This window comes from Corvus hawaiiensis, chromosome 6, assembly GCF_020740725.1.
Source record: "Corvus hawaiiensis isolate bCorHaw1 chromosome 6, bCorHaw1.pri.cur, whole genome shotgun sequence".
NCBI classification, from domain to species: Eukaryota; Metazoa; Chordata; class Aves; order Passeriformes; family Corvidae; genus Corvus; species Corvus hawaiiensis.
In genome coordinates this window covers 4978627-5000989 of record NC_063218.1, presented here as the reverse complement: position 1 = coordinate 5000989, position 22363 = coordinate 4978627, and the positions used below count along the sequence as shown (strand labels likewise).

Here is a 22363-nt window from a genome sequence, read left to right as displayed (position 1 = left end):
GGAGCCACCTCACCTTGGAAATGCGGCTCTGAGAGCTCCCTTTGGCAAAAAATCAAGTAGTTTCAAAGAGAAAGCTCTCCTTCAGGGAGTTGTGGTCCCCACCTGTGTTTCATCAACCCCCAAAACAAAATCTAGCAAAAGCAGCAGAATGACCAGTTTTTGCCTCATCTGCTCATTCCAGCACCAGCCTGGTCCCAGAAATGGGGATCTGGTAAGGCAGAACCGGGAAGGAAAAACCTGTTTTTAAGGAACTAATGAGAAAACCACCTTACTGATTTTGGCACACATATTGCTCAGACCACCAGAACAGAGTAAGGACTTTGTTCCACCCTCATCGTCATTTGGATCTAGTAAATTGGCAAGGATTTAGGACATTGCCAGTATTTTGACACACGCAAGCAAAACCCCCCAAAAACTCTGTAGCCCATTACTCACATCCCCAGAGAAATCATAATAAGAGACACAGAGTTTACCACCTTCAAGCAGGAAATAGCTGCCTTTCTAATGCTTGATAATTGCTTCACTTAAAACTAGTTTGATTACTTGGCACTGAGACAGTATTTTAAAACTGAATTATTGCTTGGAACTTTCCTTTCACCTACCAAGAGCCCAGGCCATTAAAAATGTGTAGCAAAGGTCTCCCTGTGAGGTGTAGGATTGCCTGTTAACTCTTTCATGAATTATAAGAGATGTTTTGCTTCTGGGATGTCTTTTTCTCTTGTTGTATTTATTAATAAGAGGTGCTATTTATTAATATTGGGTGCTGAGGGAAGTCACACTCTGGAGTTACCAGTCATATTCCTAAAAGCTGTCACCCAGAGTGGGATCACATTTTCATGTTCTGAAACCAATAGGACAAATTAGTCACTCTAAGACTCCTGTGAAAACAAATTATTTTTTAATTTGTCTTGACTTTTCCCAATCAAGCTGTGCTACTTTTAGGGGGTGAAGGACATGAGGGCAGGAGTCACAGGAGGATGAGCTGCACATACTGACCTGGAGAAGCAGAGTGGCTTGGTTGTACCAAACATTGTCATTAAAAATGTCTTTGTCACGGCACTTCTTTAGGATCAGAAATTAGCTTGCATTTTGTACTTGACAGGAAGTCATTAAGAAATCTCCACAGCTACAATAACACTGATGTGTAAATTGCAATCTTTCAAGAAAGAATTTGAATCTCAATACGAAGCATCAATAAGGTAAGCAGCAGCTATGGAGTTGGCACATCCCTGAAGTGGCTGTTCTTGAAAGTCTCCCTTCAGGTGAGACTCAGGTCTGGAGGAAAACTGGGCTCCACAGCCAGGGATGCAAAAAGCAGCAGCCCGCAGTGATCCGCCTCCCCAAACCCTGTCCAAACCCATCGATTATGTTTCCCATCAAATTCAATATGAAGTTCCTTCATCCTCTTGGCAAATGAAGTTTTCTACAGCTACACAGGAGCTGCCCTGTAGGATAGGGAACAGTTGTGGCTTTCTCCTTGCCTGTTCCACTCAGGAGTAGCCAACTCTGACCTCTAATTTATCTCCGAGGATTTTGGCAGCTTTGGCAGCCTTGCTTCAGAAAGCCAGTGGAAAAAAAAAGAATGAGAAAATGGTGGTGATGTGGGTGTAAAACAGCCTGAATCTAACACAGGATGTTTTGAGGCAATTAGTCAAAATATGTGGAAGAGGGTGGGCTTTGCTATCATGCCATCACTTTTTTAGGCAGCAGGCATCCAGAATAAAATTGACACATGAAAAAGTGTATCTTAAAAATACACATGAAAAAAAATTCATCCTAAGTGCTACTCAGCCACAGAGAAAAGGCTTCCAATGGGAGCCTGCATGTAGGTCTATACCCCAAAAACCCAGGGAATTATATATATAACCCATGCATCTGCACTGCACAGGGCTGGGGCCACACTGCCCATTTCTGCTCTCACCAGGGCAATTGTTGAGAAAATTAGAGAATCTCTTGTGGCCAGGAGAACATTCTGAAAAGGGTCACTAGCTAAAATTGGCCTATTGATCGGGAAGCAGTGAAAAGGAACAAAAATATCTGGGCTTCTGTGCAGTGTGAGGAAAATAACACATTTTCTTTTCATCTTAGGAAGCCACTTGCAAAACTTTCCATGGGAAGCAGGCAGATAAAACAGGCAGATCTAAGTGAAGAAATGCTTAGTGCACCAGACATGCCCCTGACTGGGAGATGTCTCATCTAATGTCCAGAGCCAGCAATGAGTTTTAGTGAGAAAAGGCACTGGCAGGACTGAAGATGGCTCAAGTCTGCATGGAAAACACCAGTTACAGTTTTTTCAACACCAGTTTTGGCACCCAGCATGACAGTAATGGGAACAGGGTTGATTGAGAACACCATGTTATTAGAAGAGCCCCTTCACTTGCTATGTAAAAAAAAGCCACCCCATACCTCCAGGATAAATATTTGTGTTCCTATGATCTTACCTCCTCTTCAGCTCACTTCCTGCATCCTTTACCAGTTCCCCATACACTTGATGAAAGATTTACCAAGATCATGGCAGGAACTGAAACTTAACATTTTTGTTTTCAAGCTTCAAAAATATTTCCCAAACATCTCTTATTTCTCTACAGGAAATCCCTTTAAAAACATTCTCCAGTGAGCAGTTAAGAAGTTGAACCAACACACATCTCATCTTGGGTTTCTGCTGGTAATTAATAAACCAACTGAGTATCTGGCAGGATGGCAACTTTTATCATTCCTAGATAAATGTTAATGCATCTGGTTATTTCCAGACCTTCACTGATGTGATCAGGAAAGCAAATTAGACAGTGTTGTAGCAGTCTGCCTGACATTTCTTCTTTTGTGCTATTACTGTTAATTTATTCCTTTAAGCCAATTTTTGCTCTGTCACTACTGTGAAGGCTTTCTCAGGAATTTAATTACAAATAAGAACCCTCCAACGTGAAACTGCTACAGGATAAAAATCCCTATTTAAGGTGTCATCTTAAAAGCAGCTCATACCTTCTGTGTGTGAGAGAGGGAACATGTGCACACACCCATCAAGCTTATTTGAATGTGTAAATTTACAAACTCTCCTCTTTTTTTTGTAAGAAAAACATTTGCCTTGATGTTCTATCATCCTCAGAACAAGAATGTTTCTTGGTTAACTGAATACGCTTTTTTGCACTGCAGAAAAAAAAGAGATTTTATTATCCCTTAAAAATCCTATATGTCTGAGGAGGTCCAAGATTTTCTGAGAACCCAGCATTTTATAAAGATTTTTGAGCATGCATAATTTTTTTGCCCATAAATGCCACCCACTCAGAAACAAAGGAACCAAAGTAGGCTGTAATTACTTCCCTACACAATGGATTCCAATTGCTTCTATCAAGAAATATTACATAATTATTATAACTTAGGGCTGTGATTATATATTTGCTCAAAGGAGAATCACACATAATAGCAAGCAGTGGGACTTATGGCTCTTTGCCTATTGTGTCAACTCATACATTTAAATTACTTGATTAGAAAACTAAATAAAGACCTTGAGTCCTAAACACTTTCTCATCAGTTGTCAGGATTGAAGGAAGTGATAAGTGATGGGACATGCATATTTGTGTAGGAAAATTGGAGAAGCAGGAGAAGAGAGGAGAAGTTGTGTTTCTGCATGGGTCCTTACATCCATCCATCTCCATCCCTCTATCCATCAGAGTCTTGGGCATCCTCTCTGTGCACACCTCACAAGGAATTTGCAAGGAGCTGATAAGGAAGACCATCTCCCCATAGAGGACAAAGGTCAGCCTGTGGAAAGCATCAAGAAAAATCCACTCCTCCTTCTCATTTTGTTCTTCATGTTCTCGCAGACTCACCCTCTCCCCTTCCTCACACCATCTGGGTTCCTGGCTATTTGTACATTTCCCAGTGGAAGCAGGGTCTGCCCATGCTGGGATGTGGGAGGATGAGGAGGAGGCAAGGCTTCACAGGGGCTTGCCCTTTTTCTCAACAGTTTAGCACGTTGTATTTAAATGGTTCATTTCTGATGCTCGCAACTCACTCCTCAGATAACCCAAGCATCTTGGATGCCACCAGCACTTTGGATGAGTCCTCCAGCTCCGTGTCCTTGGATAACCTGCAAAAGATAAAAGACAGATGGCCATCAAAACCAGGACAAACTATCAGCTAAAGAGGGCAGACACTGAGGATAAGATGCTGCTGTAGAAGACGCCTGAAGGTGACTTCCCCTTGCAGACAATGTCCCTTGGTGCTGAAGTGCAGATCTCTCCATGCAGTCACCTGTTGCACTTAAGACAGCAACAGTTTGCATTTTCTGAAAATCAAGAAATAGAATTTTTAAAAAAAATAAAAGGAAGATCCCTTTTGGGCCTGTAAAACACCGTGCTGGTCATAGTAGTATGAGAGAAAGGAGGGCACTGATTCATATTTTGGCATTAAATCCTGTGTCTGTGTTAGTGCACAGGGTCCAGCAACGCAGCTGCAGATGAGTCTGTGACTTCTCACTGGCACTGAGCCACAGCAGCTTCAAAGAGAAATGCCATAAGAAGCTGATTTTTCATGTGTGTGTGTGTTCTTTTATTAGGAATTTTTGTATTTTTGCCTCGTAATAGCAGAAGGAATATCATGATTTCCCAAGTGTAACAAATTCAATGTGTCATACATGCTGGATGGAAGTAATTTAACATGAGTGCTCTTTAATTTCATCGATCTCTGGCAAATGGGTCCTGGTTAATGATCGGGGGGTTGCTGTTTTGCCTTTTTAAAGTCAAATCTTTTAAAGTCCAGATGGAGAGGGTTTGCTACAGCTGTGCAAGAGCAGTGACACTGATACATGCTGAACTCCGCGGGTGGTATTTAAAAATCTGTCATCTACTTTAAAAGGATTTTTTGAAAGTCATTTTAAAGGGACATCATCAATTCGAGGATCACTCTGGATCTCATAATATTACAAGTAATATTTCAGACTATCACATGAAGCCAGCTGGGGAGAGAAGTCGATGCTATGTGCCAAACAAGGCTCTTCGTATTGTCACGATATTTTACACTGGATTTTAAAAATCTTCCAGGGAGAAGTTGCAACCCTGTGAACTGCTACTGGACGGCCAGGTAAGCCCCAGCATTGGTCACAGGCTGTTACACCAAGCCCAGCACTTCCAGCAGCAAAAAAGGGCTGGGACTGGCCTCATCCTGTGCTGAGGGGGACATTCTTGGCAGCAGCCAGTAAAGAAATGCTGGTGTTGATTTCCAGAAAAGAACATTTGTCTTTTGTAACACTCCTCAGCATTAGGAGAGCATTTGGAGATGCAAGGAAGCCTCCTGGTCCCAGCTGCTTTGGCTCTCACTGTGACCTCCTTTGGTTTTTATTAAATCGTGGTTAGAACTGTTCGTTGTTCAAGGTGAGAGCTCTGATTTACAAGGGGCTGAGGCTGCACTTTACGCACAGAGAGAAAGAATGCTTGAGAAAGGGAAAGCTCTCCCCATCTGGGAAGTTTCTGGAGTGGAAACAATGACCAAATCACTTGGAAAGGTAAATCCCAGGACAGGGAAACACTAGCCAGGTTGTGGTCTAGAAGGGGATTGAGGAAACAAAACATTTTACAGCTGAAAGTGTATTTTAGAGCAGGGAGAGGCTTTTTTTTTTTGTGCCTTTTCACAACCACCTCTGTTGGACTGCATTTCAAAGCTCATTCAAAGCTCAAAATGAGATGAATCCACCTCATCTCATCTTGCAGAAGAAATGAGGGACATCTGGGCATGGTGGTCTCCATAGGACTGGGATGGTATGGGACAGGGCTGGATCCATCCTCTCTTGGCACCCTCCCTTCCAACCCAAACCCTTCAGTGATTCCATGATCTAATCCAAGAGCTGAGGCCTGGAACTAAAGTTGTGTGTTGGTCTGTGCTTTTCTTCCCCTTCAGAGAGCACCTGGTACCTCCAGAGGTCATGAGGCTAAATTAATTAGGGAAGCCAACAGGTACTACTGGAATTAATATGATGGTAGAAATCCCTATTCATCATTTTCTTCTGTCCTCTGGATTGATACATATTGATCAGCTGGATCCCAGCAGCTGATAACTAGTCCTCAGTATCTGCATTTTCTGTAGAATTGTTGTGTGACATGCATTTTAAAAAATACTCTTCCATTTATTGCAGCCTTTTTGCATAAATTTAAATAACTGGAGTTCATTTATTTAGTTGAAAGCATTCTGCATGACACGTCTTGCTCAGCGTTACAGCTGCAAGTGTTAAAAGCCCCCGTCAAGAACAACTGCTTATGGAAAGCTTCCCCAGCACACCATAAACACGGAGAGGACCACGGGGACGGCTGGTCTGGGCTGTGACAGGGAAAGGGGCCCCTGCCAGGCACCAAAGCCACCCTCCAGCTGTCTCCTGGGGAGCCCCAAAAGTGCCGTGGGGAGGATCTCGTTTGCCTGACTGGAACACTGCGATGCAGAGATCTCTGCTACAGCTACCCAGAGCAGAGGGAGACGAGCTTGGATGCTGATGCACGAGCCGGTACAGAGCAGAGGGAACAGAAGATTTGCCAAGAAATCTGGGAGCACGCAGAGAGGGCTCCCAGCTGGTGGTGTGGCCAGAGCTCCCTCTCCTGACAGGCCAGCACGGTCCCTTCGGGATGTGACCTCGGCTTTTACCCTCTCTGCAGGGATGGAAGCAAAGCCAGGACTTTTCCTGGTGTCTTTTAGCTCTCTAGGAAGCACCTGACTTTACATCCAAACTCCTCTCTGGTCAAACAGCAAGCAAGAATATAAAGCAAATACATGTATCTTTAATTAAATTCCAGGCAGCACTAGTGCTGCTTAATCTTCAGAAAAGAGCCAACGCTGCTATTTCCCTCATAAGCTGGAGTTTCCTTCCAGCCTGACAAGGTGATACACTGCAGCCCTTTATTTGAGGAATGACACATTTTATTTTTCTTTTCCTTGCCCTGGTGATCCGTGTGTAATTTCATTTAGCAACACCACTGTGCTAGGCTGCCTGGATGGGAAAATCCTCACACTTAAAGAACTGATCCAGAGAACCAGTTCCTGAGGAACAGCCAAATGTCTCTTGCAACATCTTGGCATATTGAGACTTTTCTAATTTGGCTTTACATTTCCTAGACATTTTTGAAGAAATGTGTATGTCAGTGAGGTCGCAGACCCAGAGGGAGCACCCAGCTTCTTATTTTAGCCTCTGATCTCATTTGGACTTCAATTAAACTCATCGTGGGGGCAGAGAAACAAACCAAAAAATCCCTGCTAAATAACAAAAGCCATAGATACATTATATAGCCATTGCATTTTGCAATCTAATTACTTTAACATGTAGGGATGGAGGAGGGGGTTATGGCTCATAATACCGGAAAGCTTTCATGGAATAACACAGAATTATTAAACTTTTCAGAAAGAATCCAGTTTGCAGCTCCCACTGCACATTTACCTGGGCGATTTTCCCTTTTCCTGTGGCTGAGAATCACTTTGTATTACACTTTCCTGCCTATAAAAGAAGCCCTTGTTCATAGCTGCCCTGAGGTGCTCATAATGTTATTGGTTCTGCGCTAAGAAGTTGGGGTTGCTGTGAATTCCTGCCTTGTGGCTCTCCAGCTCACAAAAGTAAACACATTTGCTGAGTTAGCTCGGCTTCATGGTGCCCAAAATCCCACAGGGAATGAAATGTCCTATCGAAGGAAGCTTTGAAACCCTAGTTGCTCTACACCACTTTTCTCGGGCAGGAGAGCACACAAAGCATGCTTCTGTGCTGTATTTACTGCTTTTTTTTTTGTGGATCCAGTGCATAAGAGCTGCATTGAACCTTGGCAGAGGGGAAAGGGCTCCCCTTGGAAACGTGCAGGATGCAATGGAAAAAAAAAATAAAAATCTGGGCTTTTCAGTCCTTACTGAGTCCCTTGTGCCCAGCACACAGGTGGCTGCCTGGAGATGGAAAAATCACTCACGGGTGAAGGCAGAAGCAGCCAAAACAGTAATTTTTCTGGCTTGGATGCACTTACTAAGAAATAAATAGGTAAAGCCAAGGCCAGTCAGTGCAGGGGATGCCTGGGGCATGTGTGTTGCTGCTGGGGAAGTGTGCCCTGACTCCATTCAATGTACACCCGATAGCCAAAAGAACCTCTGAAAAATGCCTGTTTCAGACACAGCTTCTCAAAATCTTCATTTTCTTCCAGCTCTAATTAGATCCAGGTGGATGCTAGTCGGGGATTTGGGTAGGGAAGTGTGCAGCAGGAGGAACCAGATGAGCACCAGTTAACTTAGCTGAGAGGGTGCTGCCCAATTAAAAATCATGAGCACCAGTATGAGATTTTGTTTTGGAGGGAAGATGTCTTTTGTTGACCCAGATTTTCTCCAGCACAGTTCCTGCAAGAAATGAGAGCACCCGGGAAAAGTTCCCTGGAGAAAGTTCCTCTCTAGAATGACATACCCCTACCCTGGAGCCCTCTCCTTCCATTGAAAACACATGGGACAACCTCACAGGATGGGGAGAACCAGAGGGGATGCTGACTGCCAGGGACATGGCCCAAGGTGACAGCATCCTAAAGTGCAAGCTGGCACCCCAAAGGATGGACTGTCCTCTCCTTCCTTGCACGGCATCCTGTGGTGTTATCTGTGGCGGGTGGTGTGGACAGCTGGCGTGGGATTATCCTGGGAAGAAGGGCATTGCCAATGATGTGTCCATGCCATCCCTGCTGTGGGGAAGCTGTAACACATCTGACAGCTCACCCTCACCCCAGGAATGGTGCGTGTGCTCAGGACATGTCCCAGCTGCTCATCCTTTCGGATTGCAGTGGATCGCTGGTGACGCCCGTGTGCTCACACCCCCAAAGCGCACGCACACGGGCAGCATAAACTGGCACTCTATTCCCTCTCTTATGATGAAATACCCTTTCTGCCTTAGGCTCCTTAATCTGAAATTAAATTCCAGCTGAGCTGCAGCTCACTGGCGAGCAGGGCGTGGGGTGGCTGCGGAGCAAATCGCAGCTCAGCACTCCAGATGCTCGCGCTCACTCGCGACGCCCATGTCGTGTTGCCATCAGACACATTCCAGAAGTCTTCATTTTCTAGGCATGAAAACATTTTAACAATAAACAGAAATTCTTCTGATTACATGGTTATATTCGGCTGCTGAAAGCAGACTCTTATTAAGCGAGGCAGAGAGCAATTAATGTCATGTAGAGAGCAGTCTTCCACATGGCAAAAAGAGGGACTAATATATCTTTCCCACATCCAGCAGCTGGGACCATGAGTTAAGGCTTCAAGTTTGCAAAAGCTTATTAAGATTCTTGTTGTAAGGATGTGAGCAGCTCCACTTAAATTGGAGCCTGGTGAAAATCTGTCTGTAATGAGATCTGTGGATGTTTTAACATTGAATTTAGTGGGAACAGTGTTTTATACATACTCTTCAAAGGGGTTTTTAACTCAGTTTCACTCTTTCCCACCACCAGCAACCTGGGTGCATCGTTCTTCATTTACATGCTGGACATTGAAATGATGCAGAAAACATAATTGAGCTGGAAGATCTTCACCAAAGGAGTCTTGAGGCTATTCCTATGTGTCTGCAGCTCCTAAAGGAAAGGAAAAAACAACATAATGAAACTGAGCCGCAAATTGCTTCACAATTATTTTTACCACCTAATTTGGTGCACAAGGCTGGAGGCTTGCTCTTTGCATACCACGCTCCTGCTGCAAACTCAGGAAGAGCCCGAAAGGCCACGGAACAGACGAGATATTCATTATCATCTCTTTCATGTTGCAGCTGCGACAGAGGCCCTGGAGAATTTGCCCAGCATGATATTTGCAAATGCCTGCTTACCTCTTTATTAGCTCAGCTTGAGAACGGCTGCTGAGATGACGTTCCTCCTCCTGCCCTATTCCCATCCATCCAGCACAGCCCTACCACCTGGGAAGGGCAATCTGGACCAACTTCCATGGGTGTGTCTGCTCAACCTCTCTCCTGATGGCACACTTGGACAGGGAGCAATGATCCCACCACAGATCAGGCTGGGGTCACTCACGCTCAGCAAGCCAGAGGCTCTGGATGCTGCAGGAGTTACAGATTTTTGCAGTGAATTATGGCACTCCTTGATAAGACAGGGAAGTTACAGTAAAAGCACCAACTCCACAATGAAAAGGCTTTTATACATTCTGCTGCAGTGCTGGTTATGGCTGCCAACTTCGCACAATTCACTTTCAAGCACAAGAACAGCACAAACTGGTTTAAGATGACTTCTGAATGATGAATACTGACTTGAAAGGTTTCCAGCACGACATAATTACTCTGCATTAATGTGCAATACACAATGGTCTATATGTATCTCAATGGGAATCTCAGTGGGACTTCGTGGGCTCCGTTCCAAGTAACCTCTGCCGGGAGTCACGCTCAGAATTCGACAGGCTGACGTACAAATAAATCCCATATTCATTCCTGAATTATTCCTGTGCAGAATCAGACTTGAGAGATCCAGGGCTGTATGTGCTGGTGTGTGGCTGCACACAACTGTAGTGCATAGAGCCCAGGTTATTTTCTCTCCTTGGCCTGATGTGTTTTCCTTGGGCTAATGAGTGCACACCTTAATCTTTAGTTGCTCAGAGACAGAGAGCTCTAATGAACTCCCTGCACCTTCAAAGATAAGTGAGATCAGGGGGAGGAGACTCAACCACTTGTCCTGAGCAAAGGTAAAATTGAATAAAGAATTCATTTATTTATTCCCAGTTAACCAACACACACTTTGAGATTTCACCTAACCCTCAAAATGAACTGTAATCCTCTATAATGATTGTCCTTCTACTGAAAGAGTAGATTTAGATTGGATATTAGGAAGAAATTCTTGACCATGAGGGTGGCAAGGCACTGGCACAGGTTTTCCAGAGAAGCTATGATGTCCCATCTCTGGAGGGGTTCAAGGGCAGGCTGGATGGAGCAAAAGCTGATCAGGATGGGATCCTGACTAGATTCTGAATATCTCAACATCTGGCTTGTTTTACCACTGCCAGAGGCCCAGGGATTTTGGCGATGAGCAGAGGATAAATGCATTCAGGAAAAAACCCCACTTACTAATCAGTTCTTGGTCCTGGGCTAAAACTTCTTTGCAAAGCTCAGAGCTGTTTGAAGCAGGGATTTTCCCCTGGGCTCATTTCCAATCAGCATGACAGCTGTACTGGTTTTGTCCCACTGTGCTGCTCTTAGCCCTGGAGCCATGGCAGACTCCTGCAGTTCTCCTCGTGGGAAAGAGCCAGTGGGACACTGGGCAAAGGAAAGCATCCCTCACCACAGCCAGCAAGTCCTCTTCCCAGAGCCAGGGTCTCCAGCCCATGGGATGGAGGGGGAATATTTAATTAACAGTATGGGTGATTCCACTTCCCTGTTTGGTTTTGCACTGCCAAATGCCTGCGGTGGAGGCAAGGGCAGCTGTGAAGGGGCTGTTAAAAGGACTCGGAGAAGTAAAAACAGCGGTGCAGGGAAGTGCACTGCAGATAGGCAGCTTCAAAGGCCCAGAGATAACAATGGCTGGACACGTCCCAGGTGGAGAGAGTTACTCTTCACAGAGCTGAGCTTGGGATCAAAGTAGATCTCAAACCTCCAAGACCCTGGAAGGCAGAGCAGGTTTGGGTGGTGGCAAGAAGAGCTGGAGAATGAAGGAGGGAGGATTCCCTTTGACATAGTCAGGGCAAGCTGTGAACAGATGAGTTCGTTATTAACCGCAAGCAATTAGCTGCCTGATACACAGCAAGAGAAGGCGAAGTTTGTGCAGAAGGACTAGGAGCCATTTTAACCTCAGGAAACAAGGTTTATATGAGGATACAGCCTGCTGGTTCCTCTCCACCCTCGAACTTTTGAACCAGCTTGCCAATTTTAACCACATTTGAAAGACGGGTAGATGCCTCCCAGATAATGCTCCCACTGATTTGTTTCTCCGTTAACAGACAAAGAGAAACTCATCACCTGCACAAAAAGGAGGGAAACCCAACCGAGCACCCCTGAAAGAGGAGGAATGTCTATCTGTTCCCATTAGCACCTGGATGGCTGGCAGATCACCTCGCCCGTAATCTCCCACCCAGCCAGGACACAGAGAGGAAAAGAATTACGACCTAAAGTGGTTTCTGAGTCATTTTTCATCAGTTGATGCCCTAGGCTTTAATGCAAAATCTTTTCACAGGCTCAAAACATACTAAATTCACAGGAGGGCTAGGGCTAAGGGGGGGTTAATACCCTAAGCTTGTGACTGGGTGAGGAATGGTGCCTGGGAGGGGAAAGTTCTGAGTCAAGCACTTAGATCTCTAGGATGATTCACCCCATACTGAAATAGCAAACCATGTGAAACAAATAAAATGGAATAAGGAACGGATGAAGCTGAACTATTTGGCTCCTGCAGCAGCCCTAGTACAGAAGGAACGGGGACTTGAGACCTCTTGCAGAGCAAAAGGATGTTCTGGTGATTAGGATGTTCGTTTGGAGTTTAAGACATCCAAGAGCAGTCTCTCTGACATGGATTTCCTAAGTGGCCTTATGCATGTTGCCTGCCCTCTGCCAGCTTCCCACCTGTTGAGCCTCCCCACGCCAAAATCATGAATAAATCGCTGCAACCCTTTCTGATCTCATCATATTTGAGGTCTTTTGGTTTGTTTCTGTTAAGACAGCAACCCTGTCAGTGCAGGTAGGTACATTGATACAGTTGTACTTTTATTGAAAACATGCATTTGTAACCCCAAGACTAACTCATAAGCTCTTTGTCCAGAAATATTATCCTCTTCCAGCCATCCTAAAACCCACAGGACTCTTCCCTGGTTTTTTTTTTTCCCGAGCTGTGGGGCCAATGTACTTTCATCTGCATCCCTGGCTTCCTTTCTCTATATCTGCTTTCAGGGGTTTGTTTTAATTACTCCATCCTTATCAACCTGGTCCCTAAAGGTCATATGTAGCCAGGCTGTCACCAGAAATCTGTTTAAACAAACAACACCTGGTGAAAGCCCTTCTGACAACACACATTACACATGGAGAGAGGTCAGGACCATCTCAAATACTCTGCTCCCTTGGGAAACACTTAATCTTTCCAGGCCAGGTTTATAGGAAGCAAATGATATAATTTGAAAAAGCTCATTATTTCAAAAGTACATTTCTGAAAATGTTGTTTTGGTTTTTTTAGGAACAAGCACTTCCTCAGGCTTGAAATATTATCCTTCCAAACCACAACAGCTAAGCAGTTCTTGATTTTTATACTGGCAGGGTGATGAGCCAGGAAGGAGAGAGGCTAAGAGCTTGTCTCCCTTTTCTCAGAGACAGTTTTCTTGGGGTTCGGCCCAGTTTCTAATTCCTGGGTGGTGCCGAGGCTGCAGCCCCACTGGGGATATGTGAAAATGCAGTTGGGGCTTGTTTAACCCCATTTGCAGAGGACAGGTCTCCTTTCTAGACCCCATCTGCCCCCAGATGCCTGAGGACCCCATTAATGCAGTGGGGTTGTTTGCACAGACCAGCAGGAAGCCCTCTTTGGCCAGTGAGAGGAAATATTACCAGTCTCTAAGGACCTTTGCAGTGTGGTTTCTGGCCTGCCTCTGCTCTGCTTTTTAAAGTGCTGTCCTTTGGCACTTGCTTTCCATCCTCTCTCCAAGCACCACATCCAGCACTTGCAGATGTGCCAACAGCCCCCTCAGCATCTCAGTGATGGTCCCCCAACCCAGTCCAATCCCACGGGATTCAAAGGACAGCAGTGGGGCGGCGTGCACATGTGATTTAAAATGACACCGCTTAGAATAATGCTAACTACTGGCAGTGCCACTTTATCAACTCCAAAGCTAGGAAAAAGAATGAATGTGTCTGTTCTCCACTTTGTTTGTGGAGATGGCTGTGTAAGTTTGAAGGTGAAGCCTGGCCAAGTCTCACAGCTCTTTCCAAAGCTCAAAGGACCATCACCTTTGGGTCTCCAAATGTCTTATCCTAGCTCCTCTATAACCTTCACCCTGCTACCAAAACTGCACCCTCCAGACTGACTCATTTTGATAGGATTATCCCTGGAAGTGTTTCAGGCCTCACTGGATGGGGCCCTGAGCAAGCTGGTCTAGTGGAAAGTGTCCCTGCCCGTGTCTGGGGACTGGAATTGGATGGGCTTTAAGGCACCTTCAACCTAAATCATTCTGTGATTCTGTGATTATCAGATAAATGTTTCTGGATGCAGGAAAATTCAAAAGCAGGACAGTGGACTTAAAGTCCTTGAGCTTGAGTGGTCACAGCCTCTTGAACTGCCTGAGTTCAAGAAGAATTTGGACAACACTCTCAGGCACATGGTGTGATTCTTGGAGCTGTCAGGTGCACATCCAGGAGTTGGACTCAGTGATCTTTGTGGGTCCCTTTCAACTCCGGATGTTCTGTTATTCTGTGAGATCCAGGTCCAGGTCCACCTGAGAAATTTGCATGAGGCAGTGTGGTGAAGGTGAGCAGGAAAACAGCAAATTTGGCCAGGGAGGGCTTGCTCAGCCAGCACGTCCCAGGTGCCTTCCTGCTGGAGCTGCTCTCAGGAGTTAAAGGCAGCAGGATCTCCACTTTGTTTTAAATTCTGACAATACAACCAAACTTTCTGTCAGCTCTCCAAAGACTTGTCTTCACTAGTGAAAAAGAGTTCTATTTCTTTTTACTGGAAGATAACTAATGGCCAGCAGCTCTCTTGAGGTAAACAACACAGCCAAGACAGAGGGCTTGGGTTTTACTGTGGGTAAACTCACCAAGGTCAATGCTGTGATCTCACTTGAAGTTGACCCCTGCAAATTTATCTCACAGAGTGCTTCAGTTTTACTGCCTTGTTTGTGCTTCTACCTCGGGATATTGGATGAGCACTTGTTCCCCTGGGGTTGGGAAAGAAAAAAAAAAGATTAAAAAAAATTAGCAGTAAAGACAAGACCAAACAATCCTCTTCAAGGGGAAAATACCTCTACAGGGGCTAAAACAGCTGTTCTTTGTATAAGTGGACTGACACAGATGTATATGCTTTCCCCACTGGCAGAAAACAGTGTAAACCAAAGAGACAAGCCTGCACCCTCTAGGAAACATGATCACCAGAAAAAAATGTCACTAGGAAAGTGTGTTCAGCTTATATAAATCTACCAGCTCCTTCACTGCAAAACTATGGAGGAGGAAACACAGTGCCAGCAAGTTAACAGCACTTTTTGACAGGAAATACTCTACTCCTGGTAAAAGCCCAAATACAAAAACACAGCCCTGGATTTGGGGCCAATAAAATTAATGTGAAATTGGAAAAAAACAAAGCCCTTGCTGTTTGTAAAATTACATTATGCTTTGTTATGAGTAATTACACAATAAGAGTTGGGAGTTTTTTTATAAGAAGCCTGTCTCCAACACAAGACTGCCTAAAATCATTTAAACATTGTGTCTTAAAAGCACACACAGGGTTGAAAAGTGAATTAAATCACATTTTGCCCTCTGCCATGCACATGGAAACACCAAATGACACAGCTGAAACCAGGAAGCTGCTGGTTGCTTTCCAAAGCAGTTGGGGAGACTTTGGCCCACCAATATTTTAAGATTGAATCAGAAAGGGAATGTGGATGTCTTGTCTGTGCCCTGGGTTTTTGAAACTCAAGTGGAGAGTTCTGGAAGAGGTTGTAGGGATTTTCTCGACCATCATCAGTTATATTGCTCCTTCCAAAAAAAGATTAAACAAACAAAAAGTTTAGATAATAGTGTCTTTAACCTAATGACTCTTGAATTTTCATCAAGAGATTTCCAAGTTTAAATAATGCATTCGTTTGACCCAAGCAAAAAAAAAGTAAAAGTTAAGGGGAGTGCAGAACTCTCAGCATAGTTTTCCCTTTCTTTGCCCTTTCTTGTATAATAAAACCACTCTTAATCACAGACATTTTCAAGTAACAGAGCAGTACAAACACAGCCTGTATCTCTGATGTAGGTGGGGCGGAAGTTATATTATCTTCAGCTAATATAAATGAGCATAAAATATAAAAGAGCATAAAATAACAGCAATCTTTGTGTATTTACATAGCTGCATATCTACCCTCTCACCATCCATGCCCTTGTCCTTCTGGAAAATCCCCTTGGGCTCAGAATGTTCATCATCAAGACACAGGGACGGCACAAGCCCATTATTTAGGTTGTGTGTCATGTGAGGAATGAGGATACTTTCTTTAATAGGGTGTTTGCTGGCTGTTTGCTGAAGGAATTGTCTCTTGCTGGAGGTCATTTTCAGCTGTGCTGTGAGAATGGCTTTAAGGAGACTCTTTAGTGCAACCAGAGTAATGTCAGGAAGGTCTGAAAAAATAGTTTTCCAAAGGTTTTTTTGCTTTTTTTTTTTTTTTTCCAGAGGAAGTTTCTTTAACCTATATATCTGCTCAGAAAATATATTTTCTGTTCCTAGGTTATTTGACTTTAGGAGAACAATAAATTCACAAGAGTTCTTAAAAAGATCAGCCATGCCTCTTTGTCTTAATGGCATATTTTGAAGTTTTGCCTCCAGAATATTGATAAGAATCAAAGTAACTTTTGATATATGGCGTTAGATATGCTCCAGGAATAAGATCCCTCTCAAGTTAGACTGTCTGCAGACAACTCAGACCACCCACTTTCAGCTTAAACACAGCCTGTTCAAAGTCTGCAGCGATTCAGATCAGAGCAGTAGCTGTCTGCTCAAACTGTGAGATCTTGGCATTCATCAGACATGTCCAGCACACATCTGATAACACAGCTTAAACTGCCCAGGGCCATTGGAAGGCAGGTGAGGCAAAGCTAGGAAATATCAAAGTTGGAAACAGCCTAATCTTCAACTCAGCACAGTACACATTTTGAATTTCACACGCATTCCACAAAATTCCCCAAGTCCCAGAAGCTTTAATCCAGTCACTTTGCAACATATGTGTGTTTTATTTAAAAATAAATTATTCAGTATTACTTTTCCTTTCTTGTATCCAGCTGGCAGCATTTTCAGTTAGTTCTACAGGAGCCAACATAACCTCCTATTAGCTACAATATTGTCCATTTGTCTACATCTTCAACCAATTTTCTGCAAGGCCTTTGGACAACGCACTCGGTCGACTTTCCAGACAGTTAACCCAGTGCTCCAGGGACTTCACAGTGACACTTTTCCCACAGAAACTGTGGCTGCCCCATGCCTGGAAGTGTCCAAGGACAGGTTGGATGGGGCTTGGAGCAACCTGGTCTAGTGAAAGGTGTCCCTGCCTGTGGCAGGGGCTGGAATGAGATGGTCTTAAAGGTCCCTTGCAACCCAAACCTTTCTCTGATTCTATGGTTCTGTGACACATCAGCATTGAGGTTGGTAACCCTTGACAAGAACTGTGAAATATTTGATCAGGAATAGAGAATTAGCCAGAAATCCTTGCTGAACGGATGTATAAGACTATGATTGGCCTCCACCTTGAATACTGTGTTTCTTTGCCTTTCACTCTCTCAGCAAGATGAACCAGATATGGCACAGAAGAGGGCGACCCATTTGCAGGGGTACAGAGCTGCTCAGCACCAGGAGACTGAGACACCCCAGAAAAGGAGAAAAGGGAGAAACCGAAGATGACAAATGACCCAAAAGAGGTGAATGAGGAGATTTTACTCAGTACCCCACATATTGCAAAAACTGAGGGTCAGCCTGTGAAATTATCAGTGGCAGATAAAAGCAGCAGCAACAAATGGCCACCAATTTAAAAAAAGAATAGTTGCTCCATCACACTTTGTGGGTTTAAGTGTGGTGCTCCTGACCCTGGGGCACAGCGATGGCTGGAAGTTTCCTTTGCTTAAGCAATTTTAAGCCATATTTATAAGGAAAAAACCTTCAAGGTCATTTACAAAGATACCAACTTTGACCTGTGAACTCTCTGCATTGCAGCACAGCGGAGGAGTCTATCAAAGAATTATCACTTTAGGCAAGTTTTGTCCTGCTGCTTTTCCCCAGGCATCTGCTGCTGGCTATGGTTGAAGGTAAATCAAAGTGTACTTTTTTACAGCTCTGTGAGCTTTTTCACCCAGCACAGTACAGCTGCTACACCTGCAGCTGGAACCTGCACCTCCCCAGGTAAGAGATCCTTTCTGCACCCAATGTGATCCATAACTTTTATTTTTTCGGCTGATGAAGGAGTTTTTCCTGTCCTGCAGAAGATCACCATTGAGCTGGAAAGACTTTTGCCACAGAGGTTTGCCTTGTTGCCTGTGCAGGGATTTTCTGCAAGGAAGCAGCACGGGAAACTGGAGGTGGTTTTACCACTGGCACGTTTGTGATGTTTGAGAAAGTCAGGGAGAGATCTCAGATGATTTAGGCATGACTGACAGGATGTGAGTGTTTGAATTGATGCAGATGTGTGCAGGCAAGGCTGGTGGTGTGTCACTGGGAAGAGAGGGTGTGCTAGGGGACTGAACAGAGGCTGTGATGTACATGACAGCACAGCAGCGGGGACAGGTGATGGGCTTTGTACTGCCACTTCAGGAGATGCCAGACATCCTTCTGAAGTCATGAGCAGCTATGTGTGGCCTTGGGTAAGAGCGTTCCTCCTCCAGGGAAAGGCCACTGAGGTGTCCAGAGCTGGACCTTTTGTCCTAAGCCAGACAGAGCCAGCAAGGCAAATCTTCCCACCTCATACTACTGTCTCTACACATCCTCCAGGAGTTTAGGACATCGCTAGAGTGTCTGTGGAAGAGTGGAGACAAATGGCTATTCCACAGTTCCCCACTCAGGTCCTGCCATGTGGGCTTCTCTGGTTTTCCAGGCAATGTCTCCTGCTCTGCAGCCTGCCCTGACTTCCCTTGCTCAGTAGGAACAATAACCACCATGGGCCACAATGGGGTGGACCTGGATGACATGTTCTGTCAGACAAGATTATTTTCCACTATCTAGCAGGGGACAGCATTATTCTGCAAAAACTGGTGCCTTCCCACAGCCAGAATCACGATCTATCATGACGTTTGCCTTGCAATGCTTGACACGGTCAAGTGCAGGCTGGCCAGAAGCCTGGTGCCTGTTCAGCCTCTGCTCCTTCCAGAGCCCCCTGAGCAGGGAGGACGGAGGCTGGAGGATTGTTTCCTCCAAACATCATTGTTTGAGAGTCACCATGCATGTCTGCAGCTCGCATGATGGGAAACTCTTGTGCCTGTGGGCCAAGCTGAGCTGAGATCATGGAGATGAATGTATGGAAATGCTGCAGAGTGCCAAAGGGAGGGGAGGAGGAAAGCAGGAAGGAAAAATCTGAACTTCCTAACTCCTAGTGGGGAAAGCAAGAGGTTTAAGAAGGTGGTATTGTGAAGCCAGGTAGAGAAAATCACCAGGACCAAAAGAATCCCTACGTAGGATGGGACAGAGCTGCAGTGGGCATGGGACCATCTCTCCCTGCGGCCATAACTTGCTTGAACACCCTGCCCATGCCTGTAAGGCAAAGTTTGTTTGAGAAACAATTTTTCCTCCCATTTCACGCCTTTGACTTTCACCCCAGGCCGTCTGCATCCCACATCCTGCCTGCCCAGGGCTCCCTTTTCACCCCAGCCTCTCCCCGCGTGCCACGAGGAGCCGCGCTCTGTCTGTAAATGTGAGGAGACACACGGCAGCGGGCGGTGATGAAATGGCTGTTTCAAGAGGCCACAGGCAGCACTGAGAGTTATTGCAGGTCCAGCCCATCTATTTTCTGCAGCTTTACATATTTTCAATAGCTGCTCAGCCACATCCTTACCTATGTAACACAGGGCTGCTTTGAGCAGCGCTCACAGGAGGGAGGGGTTGCAAATCAAATGTTGTTTCTGAGGGAGCTCTCTTTGCTCCGGGGTAGCCTGGCTTTCACTTAATTTAACAAGTTTTCTAAGAGGGTTTCCAGCTGTGCATGGAAGGAGCTGCAGGGCTGATCAGAGCTGGAGGGCTCCAGGCTGCCACCAGTAGCTGAGGACATCACCAGGAAAAGTAGGGACTGTGGAACTATGAGTGCTCCTGGAGAAGAAAGGCCTCCACAATATCCTGCCCCAAAATTTCCTTTGTCTGACTCATAAGACCATCCAGGATGCTCCATACCTGTTTCATGTCAGTTCTTACAGTTGTTCATGAGCATGAACAGGAGTCTCAGCCACTTGAATCATAGTGAATGTCTCCTTTTTCCAGGGGAGAAAACTTTCTGGCCCTCTACCCTCTGGAGGAAAGAACCACAAAACTACAAACTCACTACAATAGAAACAGGATTCAGCTGCACTCAAGAGTGTAGAGAAGGTGGCCAGAAAAAAAAAAAAAAAAAAAAAAAAAAAAAAAAAAAAAAAATTATAATATATTACACTAAGCATTTGATCTTTTGGCCCCAGCAAATCAGGTTTTGGGAGTTATTCTATATATGCACCAATATTCCTAGCCTGAATATTGGCTAGAATTAAAAAGTGACCAGCAACAATGTAGGGGGACCTCAGGGTACGAGCAGGAGTCCCTCAAGCTGTGTCAGCTCCAGTGGTGACTCCTGGGCTGGGGAGGTTGCACAGAGGGATCTGCTGATGGCACATGGGGGGGAATCCCCTCCCTGGACCAGTCATTTTGCAGAAGCTCAAAGTCCACATAAGACTCAGAGCCCACTCACACCCCACCTCCATCACGCCAACATCTCCTCCACTCTTCAACTTTTTGTTCTCCCCAGTACAGAGCAAGAGTGATCATTGCAGGAAGACATAATAGCTGGTTTTACAGAGAAAGCCACTGAAGAAAACACCCCTGCAGCGGATTTTGAGGTCAGTGCTGGAATGGCAGAAAGATCCAGCATCAAGCTGAAACAAGGGATTAAATATGAAAATGGGATTTTAAAATGGTATTATTGATTTTACATTATGGAAAGCAGTTTCCATGTTCTGGTTAGAAAGAAAGAAATCCAAATTAGACAGCCCCTTATTAAAATCCTTCCACTCTATTTCTTGGTCTAGTGAAAATCCCAAGTGTGATTTTTTATTCTGCTGTCTTAAATGATTGTCTCCTTTTAATCATCAGCGAGAAAATTAACCTGCTGAACAAAGACGCTTTCAGCGTTTTCATATTCAGTCGCATAATAAAAGACAAACTTATGCTAAAACATCAAAATTGCTGCAAAACCAAAGGAGAGACAAAGACATTCCGCCGGGAAAGAAAAAGAAGCTGTGTCCCTGAAGTGCACCAACGCACTAAACTTCTCTGAATCCTCACCTGCACAGCCCTTCACTTGTCATGCCCCATCCCCACCTCAAGCAGGAGAGTGAATTTATCACTGCATCACTTCATTACTTCGTTAGGCATAAACACAGCAAAGCCCACGCCTATAAAAAACATGTTCAAGGGGGTAATTACAGCAGGATAATTGACCAGCTTGAGGCTGCAGGAGGGAACAGAGTGCCGATCTGGTATTTTTATTAATAGGAGACATCACCCAGCACCCCGTAACAATGACGGCGGGGCTGGAAGGGGGCTGCGGGCAGAGGGAGGGCTCGGCGCAAAGTGCCTGCGGAGCGTGAGCTGAATTCAGGTGCTCGCCGGGAGCGTCAGCTCTTTAATCTGAAGGTCCCCGGAGAGGTGCGGTGGCTGTAGTTTAATCAGAGCCATCTATTCGTCCCCGAGTGAGAGGGCTCCTTTCCCCGGCGCGGCTGAGCAAGGTCATTGTGCGGTGCCGGCGGTGCCCGATCGCGGCGGCTCCGGAGGGTGCTCATTAGTATTCCCCGCACCACGCCAGCTAAATTTGCCATTTCATTTAGAAGGCTCCTGTTTGCATTTTTCTTCCCTATCTCAGGCCTCATCAGAAGAAACAGGTGCTACTGGGTAAGATCCAATAAGCGTTTATACGTATTTGCAGCAAATACTGGACACGGCTTTTTTTTTTTGCTTAATATTCTGAATATTCAGTGAGCGGCTCGTTCTTATGCATTACAAAAGGCAGAAAGGCTAATTTGGAACCAATGCTGTAAATATTTGCAGGGAATGAAGGATAAAAATCACAGCAGAAAGAAATCGTGCTATATGCCAGGATGGGAAAGAATGGCCCAGAGACATCCTGGTTCATAGAGTCATGGAATATCCTGAATTGGAAGGGACCCATGAGGATATTCCAGTCCAAGTCCTGACCAGAGCCAGCCTGGATCCAGTGCAGGGCCCATTTCAGGGCTGGGTTGCACCTCAAGATGCAAAGCACCACATCCTGCAGGGCTGCATTAGACCCCTGGTAAATCCAATACCCAATTGTTCACCAGCATTTATTCCAAATGCCTGATGAAACAAGGCACTGATGAGTTAATGCAGTTATGCATTGAGTGCAGTGCTGTCCAGAGCAACTCTAAATAGGTACTTTCTCTCTGTTTCTGCAGGTTTCTTTCTGAACCATGGAACACCCCTGGCTCCTTGAGGTCCTGCTTCCATAGAACATCATTTGCCAATAATTC

At 45.1% G+C, this 22363-nt stretch overlaps 1 long non-coding RNA gene across 1 annotated transcript in view; it reads right to left on the bottom strand.

The window, feature by feature from the left end:
- Window positions 1–3142: 3142 nt before the first annotated feature.
- Window positions 3143–22363, bottom strand: part of LOC125326939 — a 33567-nt gene continuing 14346 nt past the window's right edge. The window contains exons 2-5 of the long non-coding RNA XR_007204078.1: window positions 14701–14820; window positions 9800–10027; window positions 9386–9551; window positions 3143–4087 (exon numbers count right to left, since the gene is read on the bottom strand). This is a non-coding gene — a long non-coding RNA (uncharacterized LOC125326939). The remainder of the gene's footprint in view (window positions 4088–9385; window positions 9552–9799; window positions 10028–14700; window positions 14821–22363) is intronic.